Consider the following 13,258-nt stretch of genomic DNA (forward strand, 5'->3'; position numbering starts at 1 on the left):
CGGAGTCGTGATAACGCGCGCCGTTCGTTCGTCCGTCCATCCGTCCGTTTGTTCGGATTTATCGTGTCTCGCTTAACGTGCGCGCTTGGAAAACTTTTCCTCCTCGTGCATCTTGGACGCGCGCGCGCGCGCGCGTGTGTTGTGTCTCTACGTATGTGTGTGTATGTGTGTGTGTGTACGGGGGGAGGCTGAAGTGTTCCAGATTTCCGCGCGTCAGGGAACTCAGATATATCGCGACACACGGATAAGATAAGAAACGCGCCGAGTGGAGCGCCGGTCTTTCAGGATGTCTCGTCAGTGATAAGGTACGGCACGCAGCTGCACCATCCTATCCCTACTTTTTTTTCTGTTCTCTCCTCTCTTTACTTCTTTCTTCGAAGATTCAATTCTTCGATATTTCTAATGACAAGTCGTGCGTACAATGAACTGCGCGATATTTCTCATATACATGATAAATATCATAATCTACATATATATGTAGAATGTGTGTGTGCGTGTGTATCATTAGTTTTTGTTGTATGTTTAACGCTAAACGCGATTATTACTCGGTTGTTTTGAATAACGTGAGAAACGCTCTCTTCAGTTTATTGCTGAATAAGAATACGAACCATATTCTTTTATAGTTGCACATATAAATATGTAATAGATAATAGACCGTAACGAGTAATTACTGTAAATGTTAAACTCTCTATATGAAATTGAATGCGCAAAAGTGATGAACGCAATTATCGCGGACTAATTACGTTGAAAATGCAAACGCTATTTGGATTCTCGAAGCGATTCTGTAAAAATAATCATAATAACATCCCGTTTGGGATGTGCGCGCGATAATATTCTCTCGTATCATCGTTTTCACACGATAATTTATTTTGCATGCCATCCAACTCGTCACACAAGTAAATTAGTTATATATTATCTCTAAATTATTTGAAATATTTCGTAACATTACTGATACGATTTCGTTATGGTTGCACATTGAAAGAATGTCGTTGTGGAATTTATTTTATTATTTTGGATTTTATTGTATCAGATATCTCCGAGGGAAACTTTACGCTTTTATTCCGCAAACTCATTTCTAACTCGATCAGTTAAATCAACATACGTGCCTATAAAATATAGATGTTTGATTGAACTTCTGATGAATCGCGTTTAGAACAAAATCACTTATAGTAAGAACTACTTTTAGAACAAAACCACAAATCATGTTTAAAGGAATTTTTATTTTATTTTAAGTTAAAAAAAAAATATCGTATGTCTCTTACCCTATAATTACAAGAATATATTATATAAACCGATTACGTGAACAATTCGTCCAACTTAATAATTTAAACTTCATTTCGTATCTTTGCCAAATTGTTTGCGCTCAAAACTACGCTCTAATTTCGCTACATTTTTTTTACATTGATTATAATTTAATCATATACAGCCAGTTTCGACAAAAAGTATAAATATCAAATAATAAGATTGGTTTAAATCGAGGTTCCTTTCTCTTCGCTATATTTCTTTTCTGTCTTGCTTGTCGCTCGATATTGAATAAGATCTTCAAAGCGGACGCTTAATGCACGCCGAACGCGAAGTCGCGCGATTTATCGGAAACGTGGGATTATTTTCGCCGTCCTTTGCATGGCGTGAAGAGGATGCTTCGGCGACCGGCTATTTGGATCGTGCGCCAGACGCCGGACGACGAACCTGCATCGTTGTATATATATATATATGTGTGTGTGTGTGTGTGTGTGTGTTTTGAGTGCGGGCCAAAATAAATCTTTCTCGCTGACGAAAACGACCCCGTCGTCGTTAACCGTCAAATACAAACGCGTTGTCGAGTTCGGCGTCATCCTTAGATCGCTGAAATCTCTGATTAGAAAATAAACCGAGACATTTTCGATGAAGAAGGCGACTGTAGCTAACATGTAAAACTAATTAATTCTGCTCGTCTTCTCCGTGTCGCGATCTTATTAAATATTAATTAATTATTGATGATGATAATGAAAATCTTAAAACTCTTGACAAATTTATATTCAAAATTTTCAAAAATTTCCCATCTCTGATCTATCCATTTCACGATGTTATAAAAAGATGAGAAAGCTATAGACGGGGTAAACGTCAGATTTCTCGAAACTATTTTACGTTTGACGGAACATTATAAACGAGCAATCTTTCGCGGATGAGAATTTGAGATCGAAGGAGCAGCCTATATATATAAATGTCACATTTTTACGCCCGCGATTATTTGTCGCTCTCTCTCTCTCTCTCTCTCTCTTTCTCCCTTTTTTCATTCCCGAAGCCACGGACCTGTGCCACTGTTTGAACCGAGTGATTGAATATTTGCGTCCCGCTGTCCTGCTCTCCCAGTATCTGCGCGCGTGCGAAAACACGCCGCCGCCAACCGGCGAGAGTCGGCGCGCGGTTGCGAAGGATGGCTCCGGCCTCTCTCGTCATTTCGCCGTTTTTTTACTTTTTTTTTTTTTTTTGCCTCTCTTTTCGCCCCGCTCCGTCAAGCGGGACGTGCCGGCACGCAACGATGCTCGCGCCCGTGATTGGTGCTCCTCGTCGAGGTGCTTACTCGACCCGAAGCCGCGTATCTTGCTCCCAGGATTCGCTCCCGGCGCAATTTCGGCCTGCCCGCCGACACAGCCAGCGACACAAACCGATCGCGTCTACGGGGTGTCCCGAATACGCGACGGAATTTCAGGTATTTTAATTCGGAAACGCGCGCGAAATAATTTGGATATCCCAAACTCGTTTCGTTTATCGAATATGCAATTGTACAAATGTACACGTCAGAAAAAATACTAATATATATTTAAGATATATATTTTATTTTTGGAGATATAAAAGATTATAATGTTGATTTATTCCGGGCGTAAATAGATAACGAAAATTCATGCTTTAAGATTTATTTCGAATTCTTATAAAATATTAATTCGAACTTTAATAGACGAAATGTTTAATAATGAAAATTAAAAATTAATATCAAATAATAATTTATCATTAATGAGAAGGTTGACTGCAAATAGTTGGAAGAAATTAAATTATTACGATATTCTTGGGACATTCGGTATATGAAATATTCTTAGGTCCTCGTGTCCGGTGCTCGGATTAAATTGAACTTGTACGCTCCGCATACATTTCCATTTTCTCTCTCTCTCTCTCTCTCTCTTTTGTCTCAGAATTTTTATTATTTATTAATATAATCTTTATATAGTACTCTTTCTGTATATATATTTGTTACAAATTTTATAACATTATAATGGAAAATTTTGATAGAGTTTGCATTAACATATAATTGTGACTTTATTGTCGATTGTTTTATTTTTTCATTTTTTAATAACCGAAAAAAGTGATCATCTCGCATAAAAATATTTAAGATTTTCAAATACAGTTAACGCGACGTTAAAAAAAATTAATTTTTGGAGAGATTATAATTCAGAAAAATACGAGCGCATCCGCATCCGAATGATCTACGATTACGTCGGCGATCGTGAAACGAGATACATTCCGTATTTCATTTTTCGAAGGAAAGTCTACGCAAACCATCGCCTCCGTCCCTCGCTGTCCTTGACACGGCAGTGAGACGACGACACGCGAAGAAAACGCGTATCTCTTGTGTGCATCGCGTTCACCGCGCGGGCTTGTATGCACAGTCATATATAGGGTGCTTCTGAAATTTGTTCTACAATCTTCCAACATTTTGGATACCATATTATTTTTCTATTACATATTTTGCACAAAAATATATCGTTATCAGTATATCGATAAAGCATCGATATGTACATCGGGAGGGAAAAAAAAACGTAACATCATCACAACAAAGAAACTTTTAACAGATTTTATTTTTAAATTATATAAATATAGTAATGTAGTATTTCTATTGAACTGATCATGGTACTTAATTCTTCGTCGCGCGAGATAATTCGATAAGCAAGAATGCGCGATCATTGATAAAGGAAAGGCCACCGCAAAGTCGACACTACTGTTGTTCGATGACCTCGTTCTCGATCGGCATATCCTTTCTTTCACGATTGTTCAAAAGAAATTCTCGCAACGAGAGGCATAAAGGGCAAGGGAAAAGCAAGAGCATTCATTGTTCTCTATAGATATCCAAAAGAATTAATTTCGGTCAGTACAAATTCCGATACTTGTGCTACAGGAACGGAAAAATGATCTCATGTCAATCGTCGCGTTTCACCGTCACGTGTGAAAATTTGCATACGTATACGAACGTTGTCGCGGAACTGGAACTGAATCCGAAATTAACGATCCGATTCGACTTTCTGATTTTTATGGCCTTGAATCTTTATCGGTCGAATTTATTTATATGGAAGAGGTAATGGATACGCGCGCACACATCGGAAGAATGCAATAACGAGGGAGGTGGCGGCGGCAGAAATGGGGAAGGGAGAGGGGGTTAGAAAGAGATTTATCGAGTCGAGTTGCAGCGCGGTTTAACCCCCGAAATTCACGATGTGTCGCGGATATTGACGGGACCTGCTACGTGAGACATAATCGATACAAGGGGTAGAGCAGCGCGACTACTGCGAGACGGTGTCTAGCTATATATTTTAACTCCGCCGGATTTAATCAATAATCGTAACGTTAACTGATATCCGAGCGATGCTCTTCAGCGATCTCGTCGAGCGTCGGGTAACTCTGTTTTCTCCTCATTTTCGTTCGCGTTCCGAGAGCTGTCCGATACTATTAACACAATTTTTATTGCATATCTAAAGGCAGCGACACAGAACTCATTGTCAGCTTATATAAATCGAGAAATCCATAATCTTAATTTTATTCTACTATTTATTTATTTTATATATTTTAAAAGAATAAATTGTGTAAATCTCGTGAATAATTCTTGGACTAATTTTGAGTAAAAATAATTCTTGAAAAAAATAACCGCATTTTTATTTTTTAAAAAAATACTAGCTAGTTTGTATATTTTTATCAAATTTATTTAGCAGGCTTTGTTAATTATTTTTATTGATTTTAAATATTTAATCATATCAACTGAAACTGAAGGAGATTAATTAAATGTAAACTTATCATAAAAATATATCATTATACACATGCACATTGAATAACTTTCTATTTATTACATATTAAAATATTAATAACGTGAAATCATTAAGAAATTATCAAATATAATTTTGTAATTATGTATATTGTTTTATCTCGCTATTCTCTCGATACATTGAATAATGCAAATGTCAGACAACTAGTATTGAAAAAAACAATGACATTGATCGATTCTTCACTTTCACTCCACCAAACTACCTCTCTTTGATTTTGCTCTCAGTTTTTCAACATGTATTGCAACAGCTTAATCTTACATTACATAAACTTTATATAAATTTATCAACTATTTGCATTAAAAATGTCATACTGTTATATCGGAAAAATCTTTTTTTTTTATTTTATCACAAACAATTCCAGTTATCTTAAAGTATATTATGCGAGAAAAAAAACACATGGGAAAATATCGAATAGCGTGGATTCTCTCGCGGTAGGAAACGAGTAAAAATATCGAACGCCCTGTTGAATTTAAGCATCCTCGTACAACGTGTGTCTGCAATGTGCATGCGTCTCATGACATGTGGCTGCTCGGCCGCCGCGAATATTCGTGGAGCGGACGCGCGCGCGCGCGCCTTTTTCGGGAACCGCCGCCGCCGCCGCCGCCGCCGCCGCCGTCTGTTGCTGCTGCTGTTAATCGGCGCCACGACCATTCTGCGACTGCTGCAGAAAGCTTTCGTAGCGAGCGACATCGATCGGATGGCGAAACGCGCGCTTGGCCCAAAGTACCTTCGTAGGCAGTCAGGCAAGTAGGCAGGTAGGTAGGTACTCGCGAGACGGGGCGACGAAATCGAAAAAGAAGAGAGAGAGAGAAAGAAAAAAAAGGAAAAGATAAAAGACGCGAGGAAGAGAATTCGCGCGGGTCCGACGAGTTTACTCGCGCGACTGTACCGGGTGTCTGCGCTTCGTCGCTGCCGCTCTGGTCGAGCCGTCGTCGAGCACAGAGTAAACTTCTCTTAATCTCGATTATGGAAAAGAGGCCTATTGCCGAGCGTGTTATCATCGGGAAAACACATCTTTTTTTCTTATAAATTATGTAATATTTTATCGTCATATATGTATGACATAAAATTTTGACAATTAAATGTGCTTGTTCTTGTGTAAAATATGTAATATAAATAAAGAGTATATTATATATATTTTTGCGTGCAAGAACAAGCGCAAATTATATCTGCATAGGACTGCTACATTTAATTTTTGAAATAATCGAAATTTGAAGGGACAAAGCTGAAAAATTGCAAGAAAAAAGGAAAGAGCGAAGATTTAAAAAACTGATCTAATATATCCGCGATGACAACGAGCTGTCTCACAATAAGTCCATTCCTCTCGCTTAACTCTAACAATAAGCTAAGAGCGATTTGTTTTACAAGCTTTTTCCTTCTTTATCCACTATCTCCTTTGTCATTGTATATACACGCGAGACTGATAATTCCGTTCATCACGAGGGTACCAGGGCGTCGCTCTGTAGGTCGTGGAATGACTTCATGACCGTAGCCTCCTTATCTCCCTCTTCCTTGTTCGCTCGGCTAGAAGAAGGGTAGAAGAAGCAAATGCGAGAGAGCAAACGGGGTGGAGGCGGAGGGAGAAGAAAGATGATACGCGGACGGAAAAGTAACGGAAGAGAAGTATATGTAATTCGGAAACTTCGCGCTTCCTCGGCCGACTGTACCCGCGGTTTCTGCAGCGCGACGTGCATGCGTGCGTGCGCGCAGAACTGCACGCTACGAATACGTGTGTGCGTGCGCGCCGACGCTGTGCACGCGTGTTGTGTGCGTGCGAAGCGAGGGCGGGAGGAGCAGAGGAGGGTCGAAGCAGACGAACGAGCGAGCGAGCGAGCGACTGGAGCTGCAGATTCCCTTTGTCCGCGCAAGCTCTGCAGCAGCCCGCGACTCCGCGTCGTCTCCCTTCTCTCCCTCTCTCTCTCTCTCTCTCTCTTCTCCTGCCGCTGCTTCCCTCTTCCTCACCCCGTTCTTCGTATACCCTCTCAGTTCCCGTCATCTCTACCTCCTCCCTTCCCCTAAATTCTCCTCCTTCTCTCTCTCTCTCGCTCTCTCTTCCTCTATACTTCCTCTTGTTCGCCGAATCTGTGCCCTCTCTCACGCCTCTACCCACCCTCTCCCCTTCCTCTTCCGTACCTCAACTCCCCCGTCTCTGTGCCACTCGATCGCTGCTGAGTCGAGTCAGCCCGACGCAGGGCCGGCCCGAGGGAGGAATAATCCGAGGGCCCGTGAAGGGCGCACGGAGGGGGTAATTCGATCGTCCCCGTATGTCCACCCTCTCTTTCCCCCCTTCCTCCGTGCCGCTCCGGGGATTCGAATTATTAAACTACGCGATTCTCTCCCCTTCCCTCCCGCTCGCACTGTCCCGGTCGCTTACGCGTCTCGCGATACCGCGATTTAACGTTGGATAACGGCTCCGACGCCACCGCTACTATCCATGCGTTTGACGCGCGGTCGCGGATCCCTCAAATGACGCTCAAACTTTTCCCCGGGGGAAAAGCATCGCTGTTAACTCTCTCGCGTAAGCGCGCGTTTTTTCCATCTGCGTTTTAAGATTTTCCACAGATACTTAAAACCGGAGTGAACGCGACCAAAAAGATGATTCGAGATTTTCTTAACGTAGGATTTTTCCGGCTTTCACGATTTACGGAAATTTTCCTGCCCCTTTGAAGTATAATTTTAAACTTTCGCAAATTTTCCTAGAGAAGCGTTCCAGACTTCTAACTACATTAGGCATTAACGATCGTTCACACAGGTAATGAAATATTTATGTCCTTTTGATTATTCGGGCCTTCGGATTATTCCTTCATGTTACAATTTTTTCCGTCTCTGTTTAATGTTATATTTAGCGTATATAATATGTACTGAATCTTGAATCTCACAAACTTTCTTCATAATCGCCTGAAATGTTAGATACGTTTTTTTTGTTTTTCTTTTTCTTACAATTAGTACGACAATCCACACAGAAGACTTGTATATATCCGATTTATAAATTTAATTCTACACAGAAAGAATTTTTTTTTTTTTTTTAAATTGAGTTTAGTCATACATATGTATATAATGGACAAGAAATGTCTCCATTATAATGATACCGACCACGTTAATCTCACGCACGCGTACATTCGCAGTCAAGCGCGAGGCGTCGCGTCGGATCGAACGTGTCAAAGTAAACGATCGTTCGGTGTGCAACGAAAAATTCCACCCACCCGTCCCCCTTCTCCTCCCCCTCTCCCTCCTTCTCCTCCCTTTTCTCCCTTTTCTGCGCCGTCGCCAACAACTTTTGCGAGCGCGCTCGAAAAATCCTTGTCGGAGAAAGTTTGTTTACGAACGGGCCACAGGGGGAATATACGATTCGCCGATCGACCGGATACATTCGAGCGGGTTGTACGTCGGCTGTAGGAGTGTTGGTAAAGGGTGTCAAAGGTGTAAGATTATGTTATGTCTATGCGAGCTTTCATGAATATTGAAACAGGGGAATGCGGCGTTTTAAATATTCTTAAAAGATCCTCGCTACGATAATATTCGAAATCCTCAGAAGATTATTTCTTTCGTTCCTAAACAATTCACTGCATATCAATATGTTCAACGATATCAGTATCCTTTTATACATTCGCTGAAGTCGGTATTTTAAAACGTACGAGCCATTTGAATAGATATTGTATCATGGAAAATTAAATTAAGTACTATTACATGCGATTGCTGATTCATTGCATTGATGAATATTTCAAAAAAGGAAGATTCTCTTTTAATGCGATTAAGCAAATCGAATCTCCGATTTTAAATAACTGATAATCGTTTTAGATAGATAATAAAGATCGTGTGTGCAATCGAATTCTCTATCACGAACATAAAATATTCATTCAGTCCAATTATCAAGAATTACAATTATTTAGCGTAACACTGTAATATTTAGTCTGGTTTATCTAAAGTCAATCGAACTCTACGCGACATTCAACGTGTTGAGACGCACGCGTTCTCGATCGACGCCGAGTGTTATTAAAGCGAGTCGAAGGCGATTCGCGTGAGACCCGAGACGCGAAATACGCCGACGTATCTGGCGTGAATGCGAATTAAAGGCGAGAAGGATGACGCGGGAGCTTCGATAGAAGGTGAAAAGGGGAAGGATTTTGATTCTGTTGCTTATAACGAGAGACTGACGACGTGCGCGCGCACACACACACACACACACACATCGGAATAGAGATTCATATAGAAGAGAGCTCGAAAGCATGAATACATTATAATAAATAAATAGTATGGAAAGTAGACAGTACACATGCCGGAATAAAAATCTCGATCATCTATTAAAAATCATGATTATTATAAAGAAATTGAATCACGAGTTATCTCTGAAAAAAAAAAAATTAATAATAAAATTAATTGATAATTATTTAATATTTGGCGAATTGAGATATCGAAATTTAAGGGAAAAATCTCATTTTTTATAAGTGAAATTATATAATAACTATAATGCAAAACACTTTTTGTCCGAAAAATGGGACAAAAAAGTGTTGATGATCGTCGATGAAAACTAGACTCTCCGGATCGCTCGCGAGTAGCTCGTCGACGAAACAAACGGCGATAATTTTCGGACACCCCGTAGAAGACGAGCTGGGCCTCGCCGACGCGGCACGAATACCGATTGTATAGGCGACGGCGGTGGTGGTGGCGAAAACAACGACACGCTCTCCTCGGGAGATTATCCCTGGTCGTCGTCCCATTCCAAAGCTTCGCCGATAGATCGATCCTCTCTGTCGCCCGCATACCTCTCGACTTAGCGTCTCTTCGAGACTTGTCCCGCCTCGCGTCCCTCGTCGGTGACTTGTTCGGACTATCGACAGGGTCGTGACAAAATTCCGCGGCGCCTACGCGCGCTTCTTTCATTGCAAATTTTTTTCTTGAAAAATAAAGAGAGGGAGAGAAGATGGTAACATTCGTCTATATATAATTTAGAGAAGGATCCTCAAGTTTCAATATATCAACGAACGTCTTTGCGAGCTTCGAAGATTGCAAATTTGTCTTTGTAAATTTGCGGCTTATTCGGTCGATGTTTGCTTCCATCTCGAGTAGTTTTTTTTTTTTTATTTCACTTTTTATGATTTACGGACACGACTAGACGATGACCGAGCGAATTAATTGTGCGTATCCATCTGTTACAATTAGACAGCACGTATGTCTCCTTGGCCGTTGATGATAATGGGACGAATTCCCTCACGACTCACTTGCGCGCGATGCCAGCCGGTCGCGGGGAACGTAATGTCGCGTGTACGCCACTGCAGAATCCGCCATCCCTCTTCCGTACCCACGTGCACGCGTACGACGATCTCTGTCGGCTGTGCCAGCGCGAGTACCTGATGTCGTCTCCGTCGCACTTGGATCGCCACGCATCGTCTCCTTCTCCCCCTGCTTTCCCCCTGCTTCGCCCTCGCAGATGTCTGCATCCGTCTTCGTCACGACGACGCCGAATCGCATGTATATATATATATATATATATATATAATATATATACATATATTTCTTCCATTTGTCTCTTACTTTCGTACACGTCTCGGTCTATGTCCCGTATCAGCCAAATTTCTCTCTCTCTCTCTCTCTCTCTTTCGCTCGCTTACGGTCCTCGTCTTTCGCGTTAGCGCATACAATCTCGTCGCTGTGTACGAGCCGTGTCTCCGTCTACGTACATGCGGATCAAATCACTCTCTCTCTTTCTCTCTATTTGTGTCTGTCTGTCTCCTTTACCACCAGCCAGCCATGTGTCTCGGCTACGTCCTGCTCTCGGGTCGTCTCGCCCGTTTCCGCACGGATCGCGCGCGCGCTCCCGTCCTCGTCTCTCTCGCGCAAGAGACGGCCGCGTTTCAGTCGAGCGCCGCAGACTTGGCTCGCCCCCAGTCACCCCTCCGCCCCCGACCGACCATGGTCGTGCTTCGTCGAGTCCCCCCCTCTTACTCGATCAGCATCCCCCCATTCGTCCCTGCACACCCGTCGCCCTCTCTCTGTCCTCTTCTTTCCCGCCAGCCCTCCATCCTCTCCCCCTCATCCCGAACGGCTGGTCAGATACACGTTTGTTCTCTCTCTCTCGGGCTCGGTACCTCGCACGACCCACTCGGCTCACTCGCTCTCTGTCCTTCGTCGAGCACGCATCCCCCGCGAGCCGTTTCCTCGTCGCTCGAGCGCGCGCTGAATCTGTCCTTGTTCCTTGTCGGCGAATTTCGCGGCGTTCTCCTCCTCCTCCTCCTCCTCCTCGTCGTCGTCGTCCTCCTCCGCCTCTTCCTCCTCCGCCGCCGCTTCCTCCTGCTCGCCGCGTCCTCCTCATCTCCTCGCTCCTCCGAATGCCGTGCGTCCTCAGCGCGGAGCGCCGAATGCCATTTCACTTTCGTTGGGCTTCGCCGCGTAGGAGATCGGGCCCTGCCAGGAATTATCCTCTCGTTCTGCGCGCTCGTAACCTCCCCGTACGCGCGTATTTCGGCCGGTATTCTCGCGGCTGCGTCGTTCGCAACGACGACGACGATCACGGCGACGACGACGACGACGACGACGAGGACGATCACGTCGACGACCACGGCGGCGATCACCGCGGCACGTTTTCTCGCAGTGACTTCCCGACGACTTCTGCCTCCACCTCCGCCCCGTCGTCCTCCCTCCCGCCCATCGTCGCCGTCGTCACCTCTTCTTCTTCTTCTTCTTCTTCCTTCGCTCTTCCTTTTCCTTGTTCTCTGTCTGCCGCTACTTCCCAACCTTCACTTCCTCCGCCTTCTCCTCCCCCACCTCCTTCTCCTACTACTACGACTGCTACTACTGCTCTTCTTCTTCTTCTTCTTCTTCTTCTTCCGCCGCCTCCTCCGCCTCTTCTTCTGTCTCGACGAGGGACCCTTCGCCCACGGAGTGCCGCAGCCAGGTGAGTGATAAACGATATAACTTCCTTCGCGCCCGGATACGCTAGAACGAAGCGTCGTCTGTCGCGACAAGCAACGACGTCGTCGCCTCGCGTCGCGATATCGCTCAGCTACACAGGGCGATGGGCATTGCTCCCTCGGCGGATCTGTCGACGGGAGGAAGAGAGCGAGCGAGGATGGGTGGTGGAGAGCGAGTAGACGGAAGAATAGAGAGAGAGAGAGAGAGAGGGAGAGAGAGAAAAGTGCAAGAGCAAGCTTTATGCGGGTTTTACTCGCGAGGGCTTTACCGTACCGAATCTCGGAAGATCGTGGTTCGCGCCAAACCGGGGGACCCGCCGCGCGGTTTCGAGATATTTTTGTGCCGAACGCAACGTTCGCGAGATGCACAAGTATGTGCTCTGCCGGCCGGTCGGCCGTCAACCTCCTTCCCTGCACCGGCACGTCTCGTCGACGCGCTCGGTGCAGTCCGGATTTGTTTCGCGCCGCGGACTCCCCTCGAAAACGTTCTCGTTCGTCGACGCGCGTTCCAAGCTCCGTTGCATTTGGCCTCCTCTAAATTGTTCGGGCGTAACGTTAACCCCTTCTCTCGGTGTGTGGAAAATCGTCAAGTCTAGCAGAGAATGCGGCACGTGCTCTGGTGCATTGATGCGTACTAAAAATCGTGCAGAATGTAGGAATATGTGCGTATCGCATAAATCGATCGCCGATGCACAAGTCGTTGCATTGTTTGAGAAAGTTTATGCCTCTCGAGATGCTTGTTTATATACTTTAGCAAGTTTCTGTACAACGTGGCTTTTACAAAACGTGCACGCTGAGCAAACTTTAATATAAGTTGCCGGATTCTTATGAATATCTTTAACTTTAAATTAATATCGTTATTATCGTTGATCTAAATATGGCTGAAATATAGTAAAACTAGAAATAATTAAGAAAGTATATTTAATATAAATTATATAAAAGAAATCAAAACTCTCTGAAGAAAGTTAACTTTTAAGAACTTAATTTTCTTTCTCTCACAGTTGATTCTAAGTGAATTTTATTTTAATAAAAAAATATGTCATCCACTTAATCGTGAAATGTTGCCGAAAAGATCAGAGGAAATAAGAAATTTTACTACAGAGACAGTGGAATATACTCGAGGAATTTAATAAGATAAGCAAAAGAGAGACAGGGGTCTCTTTATATATTGAAAATGTATGTCTAAAGATATGATTTTACGCGAGTATCTCGCAATGATTTTTCCTCTAATAACTTGTTAATATGTTTATACTGGTAATGAGATCAAAACGAATATGTACA

The 13,258-nt window shown here is 43.4% G+C and overlaps 1 protein-coding gene across 3 annotated transcripts in view; it reads left to right on the forward strand.

The window, feature by feature from the left end:
- LOC115234712 (protein bric-a-brac 2-like) overlaps window positions 1-13,258 on the forward strand; it is a 54,619-nt gene that overhangs the window by 26,296 nt on the left and 15,065 nt on the right. The window lies entirely within an intron of this gene.

Source organism: Formica exsecta, unplaced genomic scaffold, assembly GCF_003651465.1.
Source record: "Formica exsecta isolate Colony F162 unplaced genomic scaffold, ASM365146v1 scaffold201, whole genome shotgun sequence".
NCBI lineage: Eukaryota > Metazoa > Arthropoda > Insecta > Hymenoptera > Formicidae > Formica > Formica exsecta.